General features: G+C 40.6%; 1 pseudogene across 1 annotated transcript; it reads right to left on the bottom strand.

Annotated features, from left to right (window-relative positions):
- Positions 1–23,933: 23,933 nt before the first annotated feature.
- LOC100586473 lies at positions 23,934–24,822 on the bottom strand (annotated as a pseudogene). The gene has a single exon (XR_001114358.2). The product of XR_001114358.2 is annotated as a 60S ribosomal protein L7a pseudogene (transcript).
- Between the last annotated feature and the right edge of the window lie 736 nt (positions 24,823–25,558).

The raw sequence follows: 25,558 nt of genomic DNA on the forward strand, positions 1-25,558 counted from the left end.
CTTTGTTCAAACGAATGACTTATTTTACAATGACCTATGATATCAAGTATTTTATACATTTGATATTTGACAAACTTTCCAAAACCAAATGACAAATTATGTCTTTTTTCTGACCTAATTGGTCCTTTAAGGTATTAGTTTCCCTAAAGTCCAAAAATGACATAATTTGGCATATTTGGTATAAAAATTGAATAGGAAACATTCTCAAATATGAAATGGTGTTTGGTTTTCTTTGGGCTGTATTTGTATAAATATGTAATTGGTATCTGTTTCAAAATCATGAGAACCTCCTATAATTCTGATATTAGTGTATATTATCAGTAATAATTTTAGTTGTTAAATTATTGTGTGCCTCAGAGGTAACAAATTTCCTTGTTAATTGTGTCTTTGATTATGGCTGCCCTAAAACATTTTGTCATCCATGGACAAATGTTGTCTTGTTTTGGTCCTCTTTAGAAGGTGGTTTTATAATCAGCCATAGAACTCTAACAGGTGTTCTTAAATGAAGGTTTCTGACAACTTTGGAGACTATGACATTAGAATAGAGGAACAACCTTCATGACTCTCATGGAAAGCTAAAATATTCATGAATATCAAGCAGAAATAGGAGTGAACTGTGCAAACTGAACTAATAGAAGACTAAAATAATCTTTTTAGCTTTTTGCTTAAAATGTTGCTGATCCTTTGTTTTGTTTTTTGGATCAAGAAGACTTTTCTTTATGCTATTTACAGCTTTTAACAATTGAGTAAAGTTTACTCCTATGAACAAAATTTGGAGCATATTTTCTTCTCTCTACCTGATTTCTACAGAATTTGGAAAGTATTTGTACGTATTCTTAACTTATGATGTCAGGCCTCTGAGCCCAAGCCAAGCCATCACATCCCCTGTGACTTGCACGTATACACCCAGATGGCCTGAAGTAACTGAAGAATCACAAAAGAAGTGAATATGCCCTGCCCCACCTTAACTGATGACATTCCACCACAAAAGAAGTGTAAATGGCTGGTCCTTGCCTTAAGTGATGACATTACCCTGTGAAAGTCCTTTTCCTGGCTCATCCTGGCTCAGAAAGCACCCCTACTGAGCGCCTTGCGACCCCCACTCCTGCTTGCCAGAGAACAAACCTCCTTTGACTGTAATTTTCCTTTACCTACCCAAATCCTATAAAACGGCCCCACCCTTATCTCCCTTCGCTGACTCTCTTTTTGGACTCAGCCCGCCTGCACTCAGGTGAAATAAACAGCCATGTTGCTCACACAAAGTCTGTTTGGTGGTCTCTTCACATGGATGAGCATGAAATTTGGTGCCGTGACTCGGATCGGGGGACCTCCCTTGGGAGATCAATCCCCCGTCCTCCTGCTCTTTGCTCTGTGAGAAAGATCCACCTGCGACCTCAGGTCCTCAGACTGACCAGCCCAAGAAACATCTCACCAATTTCAAATCCGGTAAGCAGCCTCTTTTTACTCTCTTCTCCAACCTCCCTCACTATCCCTCAAACTCTTTCTCCTTTCAGTCTTGGTGCCACACTTCAATCTCTCCCTTCTCTTAATTTCAATTCCTTTCATTTTCTGGTAGAGACAAAGGAAACACGTTTTATCTGTGGACCCAAAACTCCGGTGCCAGTCACGGATTGGGAAGGCAGCCTTCCCTTGGTGTTTAATCATTGCAGGGATGCCTCTCTGATTATTCACCCACGTTTCAGAGGTGTCAGACCACACAGGGACGCCTGCCTCAGTCCTTCACCCTTAGCGGCAAGTCCCGCTTTTCTGGGGAAGGGGCAAGTACCCCAACCCCTTCTCTCCGTGTCTCTACCCTTTCTCTGCTTTCCTGGGGCAGGGGCAAGTACCCCTCAACCCCTTCCCCTTCATCCTTAGTGGCAAGTCCTGCTTTCCTGGGGCAGAGGCAAGTACCCCTCAACCCCTTCTCCTTCACCCTTAGTGGCAAGTCCCGCTTTTGTAGGGGGCAAGGACCCCCAATCGCTTATTTCCGCACCCCGACCTCTTATCTCTGTGCCCCGATCCCTTATTTCCATGCCCCAACCTCTTATATCTCTGTGCCCCAATCCCTTATTTCTGTGCCCCAACCCCTTCTCTGCTTTTCTGGAGGGCAAGAACCCCCCACCCCTTCTCTGTGTCTCTACTCTTTTCTCTGGGCTTGCCTCCTTCACTATGGGCAAGCTTCCACCTTCCATTTCTCCTTCTTCTCCCTTAGACTGTGTTCTTAAAAACTTAAAACCTCTTCAACTCTCACCTGACCTAAAATCTGAGCATCTTATTTTCTTCTGCAATGCCACTTGACCCCAATACAAACTCGACAGTAGTTCCAAATAGCTGGAAAATGGCACTTTCAATTTTTCCATCCTACAAGATCTAAATAATTCTTGTCGTAAAATGGGCAAATGGTCTGAGGTGCCTGACATCCAGGCATTCTTTTACACATCAGTCCCTTCCTAGTCTCTGTGCCCAATGCAACTTGTCCCAAATCTTCCTCCTTTCCCTCTGACCTGTCCCCTCAGTCCCAACCCCAAGTGTCGCTGAGTCTTCCTAATCTTCCTTTTCTACAGACCCATCTGACATCTCCCCTCCTCGCCAGGCTGAGCTAGGTCCCAATTCTTCCTCAGCCTCTGCTCCTCCACCCTATAATCCTTTTATCACCTCCCCTCCTCACACCCGGTCCGGCTTACAGTTTTTTTCCATGACTAGCCCTCCCCCACCTGCCCAGCAATTTACTCTTAAAAAGGTGGCTAGAGCTAAAGGCATAGTCAAGGTTAATGCTCCTTTTTCTTTATCCCAAATCAGATAGCATTTAGGCTCTTTTTCATCAAATATAAAAATCCAGCCCAGTTCATGACTCATTTGGCAGCAACCCTGAGACATTTTACAGCTCTAGACCCTGAAAGGTCAAAAGGCCATCTTATTCTCAAAATACATTTTATTACCCAATCTGCTCCCGACATTAAATAAAACTCCAAAAATTAAATTCCAGCCCTCAACCCCCACAACAGGATTTAATTAACCTCACCTTCAAGGTGTACAATAATAGAAAGAAGCTGCAATTCCTTGCCTCCACTGTGAGACAAACCCCAGCCACATCTCCAGCACACAAGAACTTCCAAACGCTTGAACCACAGCGGCCAGGCGTTCCTCCAGAACCTCCTCCCCCAGGAGCTTGCTACAAGTGCCAGAAATCTGACCACCAGGCCAAGGAATGCCTGCAGCCCAGGATTCCTCCTAAGCCATGTCCCATCTCTGCGGGACCCCACTGGAAATCAGACTGTTCAACTCACCTGGCAGCAACTCCCACAGCCCCTGGAACTCTGGCCCAAGGCTCTCTGACTGACTCCTTCTCGGCTTAGCGGCTGAAGACTGATGCTGCCCGATCACCTTGGAAGCCCCGTAGACCATCACGGATGCCGAGCTTCGGGTAACTCTCACAGTGGAAGGTAAGTCCATCCCCTTAGTCAATACGGAGGCTACCCACTCCACATTACCTTCTTTTCAAGGGTCTGTTTCCCTTGCCTCCGTAACTGTTGTGGGTATTGACAGTCAGGCTTCTAAACCCCTGAAAACTCCCCCACTCTGGTGCCAATTTGGACAACACTCTTTTATGCACTCTTTTTTAGTTAGCCCACCTGCCCAGTTCCCTTATTAGGCCGAGATATTTTAACCAAATTATCTGCTTCCCTGACTATTCATGGACTACAGCTGTATCTCATTGCCGCCCTTCTCCCCAACCCAAAGCCTCCTTCACGTCTTCCTCTCATATCCCCCCACCTTAACCCATAAGTATGGGACATCTCTACTCCTTCCCTGGCAACCGATCACATGCCCGTTACCATCCCATTAAAACCTAATCACCCTTACCCCGCTCAATGCCAATATCCCATCCCACAGCACGCTTTAAAAGGATTAAAGCCTGTTATCACTCGCCTGGTACAGCATGGGCTTCTAAAACCTATAACTCTCCTTACAATTCCCCCATTTTACCCGTCCAAAAACTGGACAAGTCCTACAGACTAGTTCAGGATCTGCGCCTTATCAACCAAATTGTTTTGCCTATCCAACCTGTGCTGCCCAACCCGTACACTCTTTTGTCCTCAATACCTTCCTTCACAACTCACTATTCCGTTCTTGATCTTAAAGATGCTTTTTTCACTATTCCCCTGCACCCCTTGTCCCAGCCTCTCTTTGCTTTCACCTAGACTGACTCTGACACCCATTAGGCTCAGCAAATTACCTGGGCTGTACTGCTGCAAGGTTTCACAGACAGCTCCCATTACTTCAGTCAAGCCCAAATTTCATCCTCATCTGTTACCTATCTCAGCATAATTCTCATAAAAACACACGTGCTCTCCCTGCTGATCATATCCAATTAATCTCCCAAACCTCAATCCTTTACAAAACAACAACTCCTTTCCTTCCTAGGCATGGTTAGTGCGGTCAGAATTCTTACACAAGAGCCAGGACTGCACCCTGTAGCCTCTCTGTCCAAACAAGTTGACCTTACTGTTTTAGCCTAGCCCTCATGTCTCCGTGCAGCGGCTGCTGCCACCCTAATATTTTTAGAGGCCCTCAAAATCACAAACTATGCTCAACTTACTCTCTACATTTCTCATAACTTCCAAAATCTATTTTCTGCCTCATACCTGACGCATATACTTTCTGCTTCCTGGCTTCTTCAGCTGTACTCACTCTTTGTTAAGTCCCACAATTACCATTGTTCCTGGCCCGGATTTCAATCTGGCCTCCCACATTATTCCTGATACCACACGTGACCCCCATGACTCTGTCTCTCTGATCCACCTGACATTCACCCCATTTCCCCATATTTCCTTCTTTCCTGTTCCTCCCCCTGATCACGCTTGATTTATTGATGGCAGTTCCACCAGGCCTAATCGCACACACCAGCAAAGGCAGGCTATGCTATAGTACAAGCCACTAGCCCGCCTCTTAGAACCTCTCATTTCCTTTCCATCGTGGAAATCTATCCTCAAGGAAATAACTTCTCAGTGTTCCATCTGCTATTCTACTACTCCTCAGGGATTATTCAGGCCCCCTCCCTTCCCTACACATCAAGCTCAAGGATTTGCACCTACCCAGGACCGGCAAATTCGCTTTACTCAACATGCCTCGAGTAAGGTAACTAAAATACCTCTTAGTCTAGGTAGACACTTTCACTGGATAGGTAGAGTCCTTTCCTACAGGGTCTGAGAAGGCCACCGCAGTCATTTCTTCCCTTCTGTCGGACATAATTCCTCACTTTAGCCTTCCCACCTCTATACAGTCTGATAACAGACGAGCCTTTATTAGTCAAATCAGCCAAGCAGTTTTTCAGGCTCTTAGTATTCAGTGACAGACTAATGGTCTATTAAAAACACACCACACCAAGCTCAGCCACCAACTTAAAAAGGACTGGACAATACTTTTACCACTTTCGCTTCTCAGAATTCTGGCCTGTCCTGGGAATGCTACAAGATACAGCCAATTTAAGCTCCTGTATAGAAACCACTTTTTATTAGGCCCCAGTCTCATTCCAGACACCAGACCAACCTAGAATGTGCTCCCAAAAAACTTGTCATCCCTACTATTTTCTGTCAAGTCATACTCCTAGTCTCCATTCTCAACTAGTCATACATGTCCTGCTCTTGTTTACACGGCCGGTTTACACTGCTTCTCCAAGCCATCACAGCTGATATCTCCTCGTGCTATCCCCAAACTGCCACTCTTAGCTCTTGAAGTAAATAAATAATCTTTGCTGACAGGACTATGCTGAATCTCCTTAGGCACTGTCTAATTAGATGTCCTAGGTCCTCCCAATTCTTAGAACTTTAATACCTGTTTTTCTTCTTCTCTTATTCCGTTTAGTTTTTCAATTCATACAAAACTGTATCCAGGCCATCACCAATAATTCTACACGACAAGTGTTTCTTCTAACAACCCCACAATATCACCCCTTACCACAAAATCTTCCTTTGGCTTAATCTCTCCCACTCTAGGTTCCCACGCCGCCCCTAATCCTGCTTGAAGCAGCCCTGAGAAACATCGCCCATTCTCTCTCCATACCACCCCCCAAAAATTTTCTCCGCCCCAACACTTCAACACTATTTTGTTTCATTTTTCTTACTAATATAAGAAGGCAGGAATGTCAGGCCTCTGAGCCCAAGCCAAGCCATTGCATCCCCTGTGACTTGCACGTATACGCCCAGATGGCCTGAAGTAACTGAAGAATCACAAAAGAAGTGAATATGCCTTGCCTCGCCTTACCTGATGACATTCCACCATAAAAGAAGTGTAAATGGCCGGTCCTTGCCTTAAGTGATGACATTACCTTGTGAAAATCCTTTTCCTGGCTCATCTGGCTCAAAAAGCGCCCCCACTGAGCACCTTGCGACCCCCACTCCTGCCCGCCAGAGAACAAACCCCCTTTGACTGTAATTTTCCTTTACCTACCCAAATCCTATAAAACAGCCCCACCCTTATCTCCCTTCGCTGACTCTCTTTTTGGACTCAGCCCGCCTGCACCAGATGATTAAAAAACTTTATTGCTCACGCAAAGCCTGTTTGGTGGTCTCTTCATACGGACGTGCATGAAAGTGGCACAAATCCATGGCTGGGCTCAGCTTTTAAAAAGTCTTACCTGAGAGTCCTTCTATGGAACAAAGTTGCATCAAAGCCAATTTAAAAGCCTATATAAGCATAATTATTCTTGCTGCACTCTATATAAATAACCAGGCCAAGTATAATAAAGCAAATCAGTCCTACCATGATTTGTCTTCAGTAAAAATGAGAAACTAGAGAGAAAACTCTATAGTTTCAAAAACTATAGTACACCTGTTGTTAGATTCTAGTCTGGCCTAATGTTTTCTAATTTTTATTATTTTCCACAGTTTGAACCGAATTCTAATTTTTCGTGGCTACCAGTCATCGAAATAATGTTATAAATTTTTACTTCTTTTTTTCCCCTAATTTTTCCTAATTTGGTACCATTGAAAACTAAGCTCTGCTCTCATAAAGCCCTGTGAACTGAAACTAGACAACTTAAACTTCAGAAGTAAATAACAACAACCTATTTACATAGATAAGCCACTTTCATACCTGCCTACTGATGTATGAACTTCAGAGTCATGTGGCCTATATCAACTTACCAGGATTGTTTTTTTGTTTGTTGTTGTTTTTCTCCCTTCCTTACCCTATTTTCTCTTCATAAAACATGAGACTTTACAACTTTCTACAAATGAGTTTTCCTAGTAACTCAGGACCTACCTGTCTAGGGATAAACTATCCTAGCCAAGAGCGATCAGATGAAAGCTGGAACCAGAGACTCATTTTCTTCTAAAATGTTTTCTCCAAAAGATTTTTTAGAAAGAAAAGGGAAGAAATGTGAAAGGGAAATATCTTGGGCCCCCAAAATCACTAGGCTAAAGGGAAAAGTCAAGCTGCGAACTGCTTAGGGCAAACCTGCCTCCTATTCTATTCAAAGTCATCCCTCTGTTCACTGAGATAAATGCATACCTGATTTTCATGCGCGTCCGTGTGAAGAGACCAGCCAACAGGCTTTGTGTGAGCAATAAAGTTTTAATCACCTGGGTGCAGGCGGGCTGAGTCCAAAAAGAGAGTCAGCGAAGGGAGATAAGGGTGGGGCCGTTTTATAAGATTTGGGTAGGGAAAGGAAAATTACAGTCAAAGGGGGTTTGTTCTCTGGCGGGCAGGAGTGGGGGTCGCAAGGTGTTCAGTGGGGGAGTTTTTTGAGCCAGATGAGCCAGGAAAAGGACTTTCACAAGGTAATGTCATCACTTAAAGCAAGGACCGGCCATTTTCACTTCTTTTGTGGTGGAATATCATCAGTTAAGGCAAGGACCAGCCGTTTACACTTCTTTTGTGGTGGAATGTCATCAGTTAAGGCGGGGCAGGGCATTTTCATTTCTTTTGTGATTCTTCAGTTACTTCAGGCCATCTAGGCATATACATGCAAGTCACAAAGGATGCGATGGCTTGGCTTGGGCTCAGAGGCCTGACCCTGATTGCCTCATTTGGAAAGGCTAATCAGAAACTCAAAAGAATACAGTCGCTTTTCTCTCACCTACCTGTGACCCAGAATCCCCTTCCTTGCCTGGAGTTGTCCCACTTTTGCTTTGAGTTGTCCCACCTTTCTGGACTGAACCAATGTTCATTTTATGTACGTTGATTGATGTCTCATGTTTCCCTAACATGTATAAAACCGAGCTGTGCTCTGACCATCTTAGGCACATGTCGTCAGGACCCCCTGAGGCTATGTCTTGGGCACGCGTCCTCAACCTTGGCAAAATAAACTTTCTAAATTAACTGAGACGTGTCTCAGATTGTTGGGGTTCACATTTCACAACCTTAAATGGATCACGATTGGGAATAGTTAGTTGCTTAGCTTTAGTGTTCAGTGAGGAGTGGCCCATCTCATAGTCTCTGGTAGTAGCAATAAACTGAAACCTGGGGAAAGACAGAGAATTTTTCTGATAGCCTGACAACCTGTTAAGGAAGCCACGCCTGTTACAGGATGATGGGTCATAGTCAGGTGAGAATTCATATGTCTGTAATTTCCTGAGGTGATTAATTTGGATTTCCCAATTATTCAACATGTCATAATAATAAGACTGACTAATCAGAATATGTCACATCAACAGCCTGATATAATAACTTGTGTATATACTCTTCCTGTAAGAGCAATCCAAGGACCCACCTGAGGGATATTGCAGACTACTACATTTGACATTTTTTTTTTTTTTTTGAGACAGAGTCTCGCTCTCTCACCCAGGCTGGAGTGCAGTGGCGTGGTCTTGGCTCACTGCAAGCTCCACCTCCCGGGTTCACACCATTCTCCTGCCTCAGCTTCCCAAGTAGCTGGGACTACAGGCACCCGCCACCACACCCGGCTAATTTTTTTTTCATATTTTTAGTAGAGATGGGGTTTTACCTTGTTAGCCAGGATAGTCTCGATCTCCTGACCTTGTGATCCGACTGCCTCGGCCTCCCAAAGTGCTGGGATTACAGGCGTGAGCCACCATGCCTGGCCTTACATTTGACATTAAGTCAATAATGTTGAAATGATAAAGCTTTCAGTAAGGATAAAGGAAAATATGAAAATATACCTCTATTTTTAGAGAAGCAACAAGGACAAATTTCTTGGGAAAGAAATCATGTTGCAAAAATTGTAATGTTCTTTATCATAGAAACCATAAGCATTTTGACACATTATAGAGGCTCACCACTATATATATAGTTTGTATGTATGCGGTATATGTATTGTTAATTTCAGAGTTAAGTTTATTTTGAGTTAATAAGGACTAGCTAATTTAATCAAATAGAGAATAACTTGCTCAGAACATGGATCAGAACTTATTTATAATGACTTATAATCTGTCTACTTTTAAGCTACAATTTCTTTAAAGGAATTTGAGCCTTGTAGATTAGTGGAGGAATTTGAAAAATTAGAACTATTTCTGGTTTAGTGCCAGCCAGGAAGAAAATAAATGAGTTAGTCAAAGTTTAAGAATAATAAATCCACTCAAAATGGAAAGTTCTAAATTTTTCTGTCATTCATTTGTCCAACTAATAAATATTTACTGAAAACCACTATGTGTAAGTTACTGGATTCCAGTAGTTGAAAATGCAGAGAAAGCCCAGAGAGAAGTGGTAAGCCTCTATAATGTGCTAAATTGCTTATGGTTTCTATGTTATAAAGAACATTACAGCAATATGATTATTTTTCCCAAGAAATGTCCTTATTGCTTCTCTCAAAACAGTGATTTAGAAGTAGCTCTCTAGATTAATTTTAAAAATTACTTTCTAAAGTATCTGTTTTTGTATCATTGAAAATTCCCACCCAGTAATGTAATCTTTCCTCTCCTTTCTCAATACAGACACTCGATTTAACCTGCAAAAATATTCACTTTGACTCATTATATCTGCTTGTTATTCACTTAAGTGAATCTGTCACAATCACATTTCTATATCAAGGACCTCAGTCAAGAACATTACTACTAAACTGTTAGGAATAAAGTCTCTTCATGAATGTATGTTCTATACCTTTGCCAAAATGTGGCAGGCCTCAGGTTTCTAAGAGATACCAAACCATACTTAAAACTATCCTAACTGCTGAATTCAAAACATTTAATTTTGTATTTTGGTTTCTCTCATATATTTGTTGTCGTACCTTTCACAGTATTTATTTTTCCTTATTTTTTTTTTACCAAGTCATACTATTAATAAAATCAAACTAAATTTCTGATTGCTCAAATAATAGCATTAATCAGTATGATTCTAACTTTAAAAAGTTAGTTGCCTGTCTTGTAAGTGACCCTCAATATTTTCATTAAGGCTAATACATAGAATGATGAGAATAATTATGACTTATCATATGTATGGTATTTCTATTATTTTCTAGAATTATAATCATGTACATTTTTTTAAAGTTGAAGGAGATTCAACTTCAGCCTTCTCCCCAAAGCAGGGATTCTTTCTATGTGAGATAAAATAATTTTTAATTTGGAAGCAGGAGAAAAAGTTGCGTAAATTTTTTAATATGAGAAATTTGATTTTTTTCCATTTCTTAGTTTATGGTATGAGATTCACCTCAGTGCATTCTTAATCATGACTACTAAGGCAACCAATTGAACCCATTTAAAATAAGGAGACAATGTTTCATTATTTTATTATTCAAATCAAAAGCAAGTTAAGCCTTCATATTGAATTACCCTTTATTATACTAGGCTTCTCTCCTCCCTTTTAGTCATCTTCTTCAGGGTAACCTCAAATGTTCCAAGGTCTTACACATACTCATCATATTCAGGGAACTGAGACTCCACACACCTCACTTTGAGGCTGGAATATGCTGCAACTGCCTCCACAAACTCATTATTCTGGACCAAGACTTACAGCCTAAAGTGAAGGACATTTCCAAAGAAATTTTCTCCTCGCTGATGCCGCTCCTGCTGCAGTGCAATGACCCTGGCTATGTACAAGACATACTTTGGCTTGCTCCTGGGAAACCTTTGCTCTGTAAAGAGCACTGAGCTGTTGCTACCATTGCTGGCTTCAAGCACTTTGTCCCCATTCATTTCCAAGGTCAGACCTAATGACAAGACTTTCTTGAAGAAGAAGTGGGGAGTCTCAGCTACTGCCGCCAGAAAGGCAGATGTTTTCATTGTTTGCCGCAACCTGTTTGTCTTATAGTGGTTTCTCAAGATATCCAGGAAGAAAGAAAAACAAATACCTCACCCTGCCCTAGGAAAGTGACAGACTGTGATGACACTTCCATCACAAAACACACCTGGACTCTGAAGCAATTGTCTCCTTTAACACACCCATGTTAAAACCAGTCCAAGTTTCGCCTTCTCAGGCATACTCCCACTACATTGTGTTTAAAATATATATTTTTTTATATTATTATTTTATTTATTTTTTTGAGACGGAGTCTCGCTCTGTCACCCAGGCTGGAGTGCAGTGGTGCTATCTCGGCTCACTGCAAGCTCCGCCTCCCAGGTTCACGCCATTTTCCTGCCTCAGCCTCCCGAGTAGTTGGTACTACAGGCGCCCGCCACCACGCTTGGCTAATTTTTTGTATTTTTTTTTTTTTTTTTTGAGACGGAGTCTCACTCTGTCGCCCAGGCTGGAGTGCAGTGGCGCGATCTCGGCTCACTGCAAGCTCCGCCTCCCGGGTTCACGCCATTCTCCTGCCTCAGCCTCTCCGAGTAGCTGGGACTACAGGCGCCCGCCACCACGCCTGGCTAATTTTTTGTATTTTTAGTAGAGACAGGGTTTCACCATGGTCTCGATCTCCTGACCTCGTGATCCGCCCGCCTCGGCCTCCCAAAGTGCTGGGATTACAAGCGTGAGCCACCGCGCCCAGCCCATTTTTTGTATTTTTAATGGAGATGGGGTTTCACCATGTTAGCCAGGATGGTCTCAATCTCCTGACCTCGTGATCCGCCCACTTCGGCCTCCCAAAGTGCTGGGATTACAGGCATGAGCCACCGCACCTGGCGTTAAAATATTTTAATACACATTTTCATTTATTGGAGAAATGTGTCATTGCTTAAGTTGTTCTGTTTAAACAATGTGAGACAGGCCTCATTTAATTTAGAAAGTTTATTTTGCCAAGGTTGAGAATGCGCACCTGTGACACAGCCTCAGGAGGTTCTGACAACATGTGTCCAAGGTGGTCAGAGCACAGTTTGGTTTTATACATTTTAGGGAGACATGAGATGTCAATCAACATATGTAAGATGAACATTGGTTCAGTCTGGAAAGGTGGGACAACTTTAAGCAAAGGCAGGAAGACTTGAAGTCAGGAGGGGCCTTCCAGGTCATAGGCAGAGAAGAAAAATGATTGCATTATTTTTAGTTTCTGATTAGCCTCTCCAAAGGAGGCAATCAATTATCTCAGTGAGCAGAGGGGTGACTTTGAATAGAATGGGAGGCAGGTTTGCCCTAAGCAGTTCCCACTTGACTTTTCCCTTTAGCTTAGTGATTTGGGGGCCCCAAGATTTATTTTCCTTTCACACTCCTAGGTACAGTGCCTAGTCAGGAAAAAAAAAAAGCCCCAAATCTATAAAGTCACAGTGACAGTCACACAAACATAATTTTCCCACAGTGCCCTGCATCCCACTTTATAATGACCACTGCACACTCTAATGTTAGTCTTGCATCAGCTGAAACTTCTTTACCCTAGGTGCTATGGGTTTTTGAGAACATAAATGATACATAGTTATAGAATCACAAGCTGAATAGACTCCAACATTGTCTACCATGAAAGAAACATTTATTCTCCACCTTATGCCATGCCACTACTTTTGTTTGGACCTATTGAGGTACATTTATTTTATTGGATTTTAATGAGCTTGGGACACTGAGAATGCATGTCAAGAAGTAGAAGGGAGGAAAGAAAAGAAATGTTATGGTCTGTTGTGCTTTCTTACTTAATACTGAAAACAATGCAAAGAATAATTCACAGATGAGGACATTGGGATATGAAAAGTGATAACTCTATGATCACATAGTTAGTACATTGCAGATCTTGGATTTTAACCGATGTTTTACGTGACTTAGAAACCTTTCATATTATTTACACTACTCATTTCTATCCTGCCAAATGTCTCTGTTAATATCCAGACTCTTTTTTGGATTAAAACTCTGAATTCTCTTTCTGATCTGTATCATTTAAACCACAAATACTTAGTATGAACATCATAAGTGCTAAAGCATTAAAAAGTCATTAAACAACCTCAAATTAATAAGGCATGTTAGTGTTTGAAAATTCTTGTACATATATTACCTCTTGTCTTTTCTTTAATAGGAGTATAAGATGAATATTTTAATGTCATCTCTTTTTTAAAAATTAGGAGGCCAATGTCTAGGGAGATAATTTGTGAGAGAGAGCATGATGACGGTGGAGCCAGAATGTGAACTTGGGTCTTCTGGCTCCAAGTCCAGAATAGCTGCATTGCTCTACTACACTCAGTGTTTTGTTGAGGAAACATCTGTAGCCTTGCTTTCCTGGGGTACAGCATTAGGGGAAGGACAACAAAGAGTATATATGCATTCTCAGTGATGTTCAACAGTGGTTTCCTTCCACTAATGACTTACAGAGTTCTCTCTTCTTAATTTCCTTCCTTTTCTCCAGTGAGAGTCTAGAAGTCATTTATATTCACTATGTCAAGTGTTTGAGCTTAATTTTCTTAGGTATATTTTGCTGCTCTCTCTTTACTTTCTTATGAACTCATTCAATGAGAAATTCAAACACAGTCAAACTGTCAAAGGCATTCAAACCAGAGCAATTCCATCTTGAGTGAAGCTAGGAAAAATGAAGCTGGAGCTTGCTGGGCTGCATTCCTAGAAAGTTAGGTTTTCCTAGCCTCTAGATGTTTACAGTTAAGGGAACAGATTTATAATTTTTACCAATCAGGCCCAGACTTGGGAGTATCCTGATATCCCGATATCTTTTTTTTTTTTAGATGGAGTCTTGTTTTGTCACCCAGGTTGTAGTGCAGTGGTGGGATCTCTGCTCACTGCAACCTCTGCCTACCTGGTTCAAGCGATTCTCCTGCCTCAGCCTCCTGAGTAGCTGGGACTATAGGTGTGCACCACCACGCCTGGCTAATTATTGTATTTTTAGTAGAGATGGGGTTTCATCATGTTGACCAGGCTGGTCTTGAACTCCTGATCACAGGAGTTTATATTCATATATATTATATTTAGGATATAATATATGTTCATCTTGTCTAAAAAAATATGGAGAAAGGAAGTCCCTCCACCTTGCCATCTCCTATCTAGGTGACTTTGAGTATGGTAATGACATTATACATACAACACCGAAACCATGATTCATTAAAACTAATTCATAAGCTAGACTTCATTAGAATTAAAAGTTTCTGCTCTATCAAGGCCACTTACAAAGAATAAGAAGATGGCCCCATAGACTGGGAGAAAATATTTGTGAAACACATATCTGATAAAAAAAACCCCACCTTGACCTCCCAAAGTACTGGGATTACAGGTGTGAGCCACCATGCCGTCAATATCCTGATATCTTCAGAACAGAAGCGTTCTTAATTTTGCTTTAAAGATAATATTGATTCTTGCAAAATATAGTAATTAAAAAATCACAAACCCTTGCAACAGAGCATGTCTCCTTATCTTTTTTTATCCTATATATAAGCAAGTATTGTACCTAGGGTGGATGCATTCTCCTCTTACTTTTGGGAACATCCTACTCTGTCTACGGAGTAGGAAGTTTTTTCACCACTTTACTTTCTTGATAAACTTCTTTTTGCTTTGCACTGTGGATTTGCCCTGAATTCTTTCTGGCATGAGATCCAAGAACTCTCTCTTGGGGTCTGGATCGGGACTCCTTTCCTGTAACAAAACCACGTGCAGTGTGAGTGCAGGAACATTGCCGCTGCTTGGAGAATTGCTGAGCCTAACTGTTGCAAAAACAAACTCTGCTGGCTGCCATCATTGTCAAAGTGGGGAAGGCTCTCTGTCTACTCACACATGTATATTGGAGCTCTTGTTCTACTTGGCTTACCTCTTCTATTTTCTTAGTTTTCTTGCAACATTATGCATGTCTAAATTCCTTTCCTTATTAGCAAATGGAGACCTTTGCTCTTGGCTGGGGTGCTGAGTCTGATAGCTACATGGAGTTTCACAAAAGAATAGGCTGCAGGGCAAAGGGGAAATTGAAGGCATAATCTTGGGGGAAAGTGGACTTGAAAGTCAAGGTGTCCAAATAAAGAATCCCTTCAAAGGTCAGGGAGTGAGTCAGGAGAGAAAACTATTTATTAACATATTTTAACAAGCATCTTGTTAAACTATTTTTTCATTTACCTCTCCTGACTTCTGCTGGTATGTGAAATTGCACCTCCCACTTTAGAAACATAAACAAGTTTTGTTTTCATTCCTTTCATTTTCACTTAGGAATCTCAATTTCAGTGTTACAAAACTTACATTCATCCTAAAGTAATTCCTCCCCTTCTTCCCAGATTCCTGAGGAAACTATTTGGCTCTTAGAGCCATTACCATGTTTCTAAACATTGAACTGCATCTCATGAGGCTGCACACAATTAATTTCCAAATGTGTATCAAAAATTTCAAGTTAGGAGACTGAGTTAGAAATGATTGATTTTTTAAAAAGAAAAACAGCTTTTTTCTTTTCTTTTCATAACTTTGGTAAATCTAAAATTACATTGTTTGGGGCCATGAATGTTTATTATGTAACACTTGGTTTTAGGGGCATGAAAATCTATTGTATAACACTTGGCATGCTTATTTAAACAATTTGGTTGATATATTTAGGATATAATATATGTTCATCTTGTCTAAAAAAATATGGAGAAAGGAAGTCTCTCCACCTTGCCATCTCCTATCTAGGTGACCTTGAGTATGGTGATGACATTATACATACAACGCTGAAACCATGATTCATTAAAACTAATTCATAAGCTAGACTTCATTAGAATTAAAAGTTTCTGCTCTGTCAAGGCCACTTACAAAGAATAAGAAGATGACCCCATAGACTGGGAGAAAATATTTGCGAAACACATATCTGATAAAAAAAAGACTGTTATCCAAAATATACCCACCCCCTGAAAAAACCCTCTTAAAACTCAACAGTAAGAAAGTGAACAACCAGATTGGTTGCCCATAACAAATGGGCAAAAGATCTGAACAGACATCTCACCAAAAAAGATACAGATGACTAATAAGCACATAAAAAGATGTTCACCATCGTATGTTATCAGGGAAATGTGACTCAAAATGATGAGATACCTCTATACACCTATTTGAATGTCAAAAATTCAAAACACTGAGAACACCAAATGCTGGTGAGAATGTGGAGCAACAGGGAATCTCCTTTATTGCAGATGGCAATGAAAAATTGTGTAGCCACCTCGGTAACACAAGTCTGGCTCTGTCCAGGAAGGTCCTCTCTGCCCCACGGGTGGACTAAAATGAAGAATGCTGAAGAAGCCACTGAAATAATGTTCTCAAACTTCTTGCTTTTCATTCTTGCATCCACAGGTGTTCTCACGTGGCTATTATGTGAAAATATTGTTTTGGGCACAGGAGGTGCAGGAGTAAACAAGACAGGGAAGGTTCATATTTGAAGCAGGGAAAACAGCAAATGTGAAAGCCTTGAGTTGGGAACAAGCAGATGCCTGTGGCCAGGCAGGAGGAGGAGCCCCCAGGAACCACCAGTGGCAGGGCAGAGGTGTACATAGTTTACATGTTATTCCATTGAAACATTTCCTGCTTATCATTTCTTTTCATTCCTGCTTATGTGTTGACCTCAACTCAGATGGAAGCCTTGCAGCTGAAGGCAGAAGAGGGGAGGAGGCCTTACGTGGTACACTGACTGTCAGGAAATGAGCATATTTGGTTAACAAGAGAGGGATGAGGAGAGAGAAACAATTGAGTTCTGTTTCCTGAGCGACAGAGCTAGCCCCAGGCTCTGCTGAAGAAAGCACAAACAAAAGCTTTATTTGTTTCCCAGCAGCACTGCCCACTAAGGCCTCTCCACAGAAAAGAGATCTGAAGAAGAAGCCAATAAGATTTATTTTTACCATACCGAGTATGTGTGTTGAAAGTGAGAGGCATCTGGGGGAGTTATTTTTTAGCTGCCTCTTACATAGCTTCCCAGCTAAGGAGTTTTGGCATCTACCTCCTTAGGAATTCCTACTTTATCCTTCATGCTTCAAGACTAAAGCTCTTGCAGTTCCCTGAACAACGTTATCCCTCTCTTCTACTCAGTCTCAATCTGTTTTGGCTCACGTTTTCAGATTCTTTATTTTTGACCTCAGCATTACTTTCATCAGAAAGATTTTTTGGCTCTGTCCCAGGGGGTGATATCAATTGGGCTTTTTTGGAAAAGATTCATAGAGGCTTTTGTGTGCAGAAAACAATACTTACAGTACTCTGTGTTGTCACTGACACTCATTCAACTACAATTACAAATGGAAAACTTTGCTTTTCTTAAGCTTTTAAACATAATTGAAAAACATTTGGTATTAATCTATAAATGTAAACATTTTTCGGTTAAATTAAGCATGGTTTGTCCTTGGTTATTGTTTGGTTGGCATATATATATATATATATATATATATATATGTATTTCACAAACAAAATGTATATAAACCTTTAGGTACTATATATAAGCTTAAATTATTTCATATTTTAAATATACAGTTGACTCTTGAAAAAGGCAGATGCTAAGGACATTGTCTCCCTTCACAGTAAAAAATCCACATATAACTTGACTCTCCAAAAACTTAACTACTAATAGACTACTGCTGACTGGAAGAATTACTGATAATATAAACAATCAATTAACACATATTTTATATATTATGTGTATTATATACTGTATTCTTACAATAAAGTAAGATAGAGAAAAGAAATGTTATTAAGCTATTCCTAAGAGAAAATATATTTACTATTCATTAAGTGGATCATCATAAAGGTCTTCATCCTTGTCATCTTCACACTGAGTAGGTTGAGAAAGAGAGGAAAGAGGAAGGGTTGGTCTTGCTGTCTCAGGGGTGGCAGAGCTGAAAGAGGTGGAAGAGGTGGAAGGAGGAGTAGCAGGCACAGCGGTGTAGCTTTACAGAAATACATGATTTCTGTCTCCCTTTTTTGCTTTTTCATTTCTCCAAAGATATTCCTGTATGGTACCAATCCTTCCACCATTTGATTTAATTTCAGTGCTTGTATCATAGGAGGCTCCATGTTGTACAAAAAGTCAGAAGCAGTCTTAAATAATTGTAACCCTTCTGCCAGATTGTCTAATGTCAATTTGTTTTCTGGCACTGCTTCTCCTATGTCCTCTTCCTCACTGTCTCACACTGGTTTGGAAGTCCTCATCTCCATCAAGTTGTCTTCTGTTAATTCTTCTGATGTGGTACCTATGCGTTCTTGAACTTCTTCATGATTCATATCTTGAAACCTCTCATCCCTGCACCATTTTTGCCATATCCACAATCTCTTTCAAGATTCCTTTGACTGGTCCTGCCACAAATCCTGTGAAATCATGCACAACATCTGGACACAGTTTTCTCCAGCAAAATTTATTTGTTTGGGCCTGATTGCTTTCACAGCATTTTCTATAACAATGATGGCATCTTCAATGGGGTAATCTTCCAAACTTTCATGATGTGCTCTCTATTGGGATTCTCCTCCATAGTGCTGACAATCATTCCATAGACTACCATGAATAATGAGCCTTAAAGGTCCTTATGAGACCCTGATCTAAAAGCTGAACTACATATGCTGAGTTTGTGGCCAAATAGACCACTTTGATGCCTTTGGTGTAGAACTCATAGAGTTCTAGGTGGCCAGGGACATTGTCCAATAACAAAATAACTATAAAAAAGCCCCTTACTGGCAAAGTACTTCCCAATTTCAGGAACAAAGCATTGATCGAACCAATCAGAAAAAGAGTTCTTATTTTCTGGGCCTTCTTGTTGTAATACAGCCAGAAGACTGACAGCTGGTGTTTTATTTTCCTTCAAGGTTTGGGTGTTAGTAGCTTTATAGATAGGGACAGCCCTGATCATAAATCCAACTGCTTTTGGACAAAACAATAGTGTTAGCCTATCCCTTCCTGCCTTAAATCCTGGTGCTTGCTTTTCTTCCTTACTAGTAAATATCTTTTGTGGCATTTCTCCCCCACCCCCCAAAATGGGCCACTTTCATCTGCAATAAAAATCTCTTCAGGAAAATGTCCTTTATCCTCAACGGGTTTCTTAATGGTGTCTGGAAATTTGCTGCCTCTTGGTTGGCAAAAGCTGATTTTCTTGTTATCTTGTCATTTTTTAAGCCACATGTCTTTCTAAAAGTATCAAACTATCCTTGCTTGCATTAAGTTCTCCAGATTTAGATCTTTCACCTTCCTTTTGCTTTAAGTTATCATATAGTGACTTTGCTTTTTCTTGAATCATGTTAGAGTCTATGGGTATGCCTTTCTTATAGCAATCCTGCACCCACATAAAAGGTATATTTTCAATATGACATAAAAAGGTATTTTGCAGAAAGTGCAAGGTTTTGGTACTTGCTGACCTAGCTGTAGTGATGGCTTCATATCTTCTCTTTTCTTCTCTTTTTTTTCTTTTCTTTTCCAATGAGCCTTATACTAGATTCATTTATCCTGAAGTGACAGGAAACTTCAGCTGCAGACCCCAATCTATGGGACATATCAAACAATTCAACTTTTTTTGGTAATGTCATGACTCTTCTCTGTTTCTTGGGAGCACTTCCAGCAGCACTACTGACTCTTTGTATGGGTCCCATGGTATTAATGAAGGTTTATGGTATTGCACTGAAAAATGAGTGAGAACTTCAAAAGGTCACTTTTTACTGGGATATGCAATTTATGGATGAAACAAACTGCTCACTTGGAGGCAATTAGCATCACATGACATTTCAAGCAGATACAATGCTTGAGCTCACTGCAATAGCAATGAGAGGTGGATACAAAATTATTACAGAAGTACAACTTATACTATAGTTAATTTTATGCAGTTATATTTTGATAGTACATCTCGATTTGTTTACATTTTTCTCAACTGAGAATGGTGCCCTGTAGTCTTTAAGTGTTTGTATGTGTAAGTGTAGACAAACTAACTTTTTATAATAGATTTGTGTATATTTTATATAGTAAATAAAAAAACAGACTAGTATCAATATGTTTTATGCATTCATGGCATAGCTTTTTCTTAAACATTTCGCTATTTCTAGGCATGATTTATCTGTGAATATTTAAACATTGTCAGACATCTCCAAAAATTTTTCTAATATATTTATTGAAAAAAAAATCCATGTATAGGTGAACCCTTGCAATTGAAATCCATGTTGTTCAAAGGTCAATGGTATATAATTCAAGAAATGGAAGTCTAAGTCCAATAATATGATTGTTTCTAAATATTTAAACATATTTTATTTACTTGGTTAATTATATTCCTATAAATGTTTCCAGCTATGGTCACAATTTCATATGATGGATTTTCTCAAGAACTTTAAGCACCTAAAAGAGCAGATTACAAATCCCATAAAAAATCCTTTCTATACACATAGGTAATTGGGATAAGCCAAATAATAAAATTACACATTTCCATATGATTCTCTTAAGCATTTAAACATCATAAAACTTGACCTCATATATTTAGTAGATCAGATTATCTTAACTATTTAAAATTAATTGCAAACATACTTTTTTATTTTTTAGATGGAGTCTTGCTCTTGTTACCCAGGCTGGAGTGCAATGGCACAATCTCGGCTCACTGCAACCTCTGCCTCCCAGGTTCAAGTGATTCTCTTACCTCAGCCTCCAGAGTAGCTGGGATTACAGGCGCCTGCTACCGCGCCCAGCTAATTTTTTTATTTTTAGTAGAGACGAGGTTTCACTATGTTGGCCAAGCTGGTCTCTAATTCCTGACCTCAGACGATCCACCCGCCTCAGCCTCCCAAAGTGCTGGGATTATAGGCGTGAGCCACCACACCTAGCCTATACATGGGTAAAATCTTCAAGTGTTTTAGTTAAAACCATCAGTCTATTATGTTAGTTTCTCAAATATTTTTAATACAAAGCATATACAAAGCACTATCATGATTTTTTAAACTTGTTATATTTGCATAAAAACAAATTATGCAAAAATAATATCATTCATATTTAAAAATCATCTAAATATTTCTCTTTTTTTGATATAGCCTCGAGTTTGCAAAGTCATTTAATTAAGTAGAACAGAATTATTTCAGGCTCACCACTAAAGCTGAGATTATTCACTCAGAGTTGTTGGTCAGAGATTTGATAACAATGGTATCGATTTGGGGTCACTGGTCACTGGACAAGGAATTAAAATCTGGAACACGTGGACTAATGCAGAGCACCTTCTAAGAAAATTCAGCTCAGATTTATAAGGAAAATCCCCTTTCAAGAGTTCTGCGGTTAATGGAGAACTCATTGATATTATCAATTTACTGTATCACATAAATTTTTGCCATCTTTCAAATTTACCCTGACACAAATTCTGTCATAATTGCCTATAACATTTTATCACTTGATTGGATAGATGAATACGCACAACGAGATTTGTATCTCTTTGCTTCCTAATTAGAATAAACACAGTAGTCTAAGATTTTATATTCTATGGCTTAGCAAACACGATTCCATTATTAATAGCTAGTATTCTGGTCTTATTATTTAAGCTGAGCAAGGCTGGAAGTGAGAACATAAATTCAAGCAAAGTTCAGAGAACCCAGTTGCATGAGCTTCCTATGGCTGCTGTAACAAAGTACCATGAACAAGGTTGTTTATTGTCTTGTAGGTCTGTAATATAGAAGTCTGAAATCAAGGTGTCAGCAGCACCATGCTCTCTTGAAATCTTTGGAAGAGGATCCTTCCTTGCCTCTTCATATCTTCTGGTGGTCCGCAGGCAATCTTTGGTGTTCCTTGGTTTGTATATGCATCGCTCTAGTCCTCCATCTTCACACGAAGTTCTTCTTGTGCCTCTGTGTCTTCACATGGCATTCTTTTTAACAGGATGTCAGTCATATTGGATGGCACCCTACTCCAGCATAATACCATCTTAACTTAATTACATCTGCAATGACCTATCTCCAAATCAGGTCACATTCTGAGGAACCCAGGGTTTGGACTTCAACATATGTTTTTTGGAGGAAGCAGTTTGATCTCTAACACCATGATAAAATTAATGGACTGTAGATCCTGGTAATGTTAAGCAGTTTATCAACCTTGGCATTATTGACCTATTGCACTGAATAATTCTTTGCACTGAATTATTTTTTGTACTGGAAAATTCAGGAGGTCTGTCCTATATATTGGGAGATGTCACCAGCATCTTTGGCCTTTACCTGTTAGATACCAGTAACACCCTCTTGGTGTGACAACCAAAATGTCTTCAGGCATCTCTAAATACCTCCTGGAGGGGTGGGCATCAAAATTGCCCTTAGTTGAAAACCACAGAGGAAAGAAAAAGAATAAAGAAAGGCACACATAAAGGAAAGCCGGAGTTGGAATATATGAGGAAGTGAACAGGAAAAATAGGAAATTTTCTTATGGCAATGGGAAGTGTGTAAATGAGGTAACAAAGGGGTATTAGTTTCTGTAAGAAAAAGCTTAAGATATGGTTATAGGAGTGAGGCAAGTGCCTGATGTAGAGTGAGGACTGGGTTGGTAGAGGGGAAAAGACCTGGGAATTAAAAGAATCATGTTTGTACACATTGATATAGCCAACAATTTTATCACAGAAGTAGTTTTGGAGGCTGACAGTTAACCAGGAACTAAAATCTTCAAGAAATGTGGGAGGCAGGGGTGATCTGGGGAAGATGAATGACTATAACAAAGATAAGGAGAAGGTAAAATATCTGATTATTTGAGATTCAAGCAAGTCCTTTCATGGAGTCAGAAAAGACTGCAGCCTAGAAGTGGCAATGGGGGACAAAAAGGACATCCCTTCCCCCCATGCATATGTCTGCATCCAGTGATACAAGAAAGGCAAAACCACTGCAGGGGGCTGCAGGGGACACTGTCCTCCAGGAAGCACCAAGTTCAGTTAGTGCATGAAGAGGTGGAAGGGAACCTTTAGGAAAAAACTTGAGGCCACAGAGTTTGCTGATTATTGGAGTTCCAGGGAACAGAGTTGAAGGAGTTCAGTGGTTGAGGAGTGGTGAGAAGCAGGATCAAAAACAGGAATTAACAGAGCCTTATCAAAATGAGTGTAAGGAGGAATGAGCAATTTCCTAAGAATCAGTCTTTGGTTTCTTGCAATGACTGACATAAATAGAGATAAAGACATACTAGATAATGGTGACAAAGCTAGTGTTTTTGAGAGATGAGGGAGGAGGGATCTTGCCAGGAGCATGCAAAGTTTGAGGGCTCTCTCTTGATCTTTGATGGTGGATTTTTCAGGGTCATTTTTCACTGGGTCCTGAATGGCAGCTTAGAGGAAAGCAGTTTTCTGCCAGCAAGATATTTAAAAAAGAAAGAAAAAAAGCTCGAGTGTTGGAACCTGAACCCTCTGAGTTTGTATGCCAGCTCTCAGCTCTGCTACAAAGAAGAAGGGAGATGTCTTGTCTTTTTTTTTTTTTTTTTTCTGAGATAGAGTCTCGCTTTGCTACCCAGGCTGCCGTGCAGTGGCTCCATCTCAGCTCACTGCAACCTCCGCCTCCTGAGTTCAAGTGATTCTCATGCCTCAGCCACCGGAGTAGCTGGAGTAGCTGGGATTACAGGCATGCATCACCAAGCCCGGCTAATTTTTGTATTTTTTAGTAGAGACAGGGTTTTGTCATTTGGCAAGACTGGTCTCGACCTTTTTTTTAACAAAAAAGTTACTGAAATATATACTGAACTGTCTGCTGAGTTGTACAGACACATTAATAACTCAGTCACATTTTTTTGAAGGAAAATTTGTATTTTAATTATTTTTATGTACAGAAAACTCAACAGCTTACATTTAACCCAGTTTAGTGGCAAGTTCTTTAGCCTTTGCCTTTTCGAGCTTGGTGATACGAGCCACAGACTTAGGACCCAGGACGTTGCTGCCCCAGTGACGGCAGATCTCATCGTATCTGTCATTGTAATTGGTCCTGATAGCTTCCACCAGCTTAGCCAAAGCTCCTTTGTCTTCTGAGTTCACCTTTGTGAAGGCGACAGTGGTGCAGGTCTTCCTGTGGACTAGACGTCCCAGTCTTGCCTTCCCCTTGATAATGCAGTAAGGGACCCCCATTTTACGACACAGGGCAGGCAAGAAGACAACCAGCTCAATGGGATCCACGTCGTGTGCAATCACCACCAGCTGAGCTTTCTTGTTCTCCACCAGCATGGTGACGGTGTTAACTCCTGCTCGAAGGACAGGTGGTCTCTTCGTGGGGACATCTCCTTTGCCAGCAGCTTTCTTCTGGGCCCGGGCCAACAGTCTCTGCTTCTTCTCTTGCTTTGTCTCTGGTCTGTACTTGTGGGCCAGCTTAAGCAGCTGAGTAGCTGTTTGGCGGTCCAGGGCCTGGGTGAACTGGTTAATCACAGGAGGCACTTTCAGCCGCTTATAGAGGATGGCTCTCTGACGCTGCAACCTGATATAGTGGGGCCATTTCACAAAGCGAGTGAGGTCTCTTTTGGGCTGGATGTCCTGTCCAATGCCAAAATTCTTAGGCCTTTTCTCAAACAGGGGATTCACCACTTTCTTAGCCTCCTGCTTCTTCACGACAGCAGGGGCCGGAGCCACCTTCTTTCCCTTGGCCTTCTTTCCTTTCGGCATCTTTGGCGGCGGGAGGAGAGAGCCTCAGTCACATTTTAAATGAATGTTTTTTGCACTTTCACATAACCCGTGGGAAGAAATACCTTTTATGGCATAATCCAAAGTACATATTTGTGAGCATTTTATTAATGAATACTTGCCCTTATTGCATGTTATGCACACTGGTGATTTATTTATCATATTATTATTTTGTATGAGACAGGGTCTTGCTCTGTCACCCAGGCTGGAATGCATTGGCGCAATCATGGCTCACTGCATCCTGGACCTCTGGGCTCAAGAGATCCTTTCACTTCAGCCTCCCAAGTAGTTCAGACTGCAGACATGTAGTCACTTCATCCTCTCCATTCACATGATTTACACTTTGTAACTTCACATTCATCCTCTCCATTTACCTAGATCACACACACCAGGTAACATCCTCTCTATTTACAATATGGCACATACTGAGTAAATGACTCTGTGACTTCGCTTCATTCTTTTCATTTACATAGAATGTATGCCAAATAACCAATGGGAAACCTCTAGAGTATTGAAACCCCAGAATATTCTGTAAGTGGGGCTCTTGAGCCGCTATGCTCAGCCCACTCCCACTCTGTGGAATGTACTTTCATTCTCAATAAATCCCTGCCCTTGCTTTCCTCTCTTCGTTTGTGTGTTTTGTCCAATTCTTTGTTCTAGATTCCAAGAACCTGGATACCTTCTACTGGTAACACTGCCAGATAATTTCTGTTTTTTATATTGTTTCAAATAGAAACAATTAA

The sequence above is a fragment of the Nomascus leucogenys genome, chromosome 21, assembly GCF_006542625.1.
Source record: "Nomascus leucogenys isolate Asia chromosome 21, Asia_NLE_v1, whole genome shotgun sequence".
NCBI classification, from domain to species: domain Eukaryota; kingdom Metazoa; phylum Chordata; class Mammalia; order Primates; family Hylobatidae; genus Nomascus; species Nomascus leucogenys.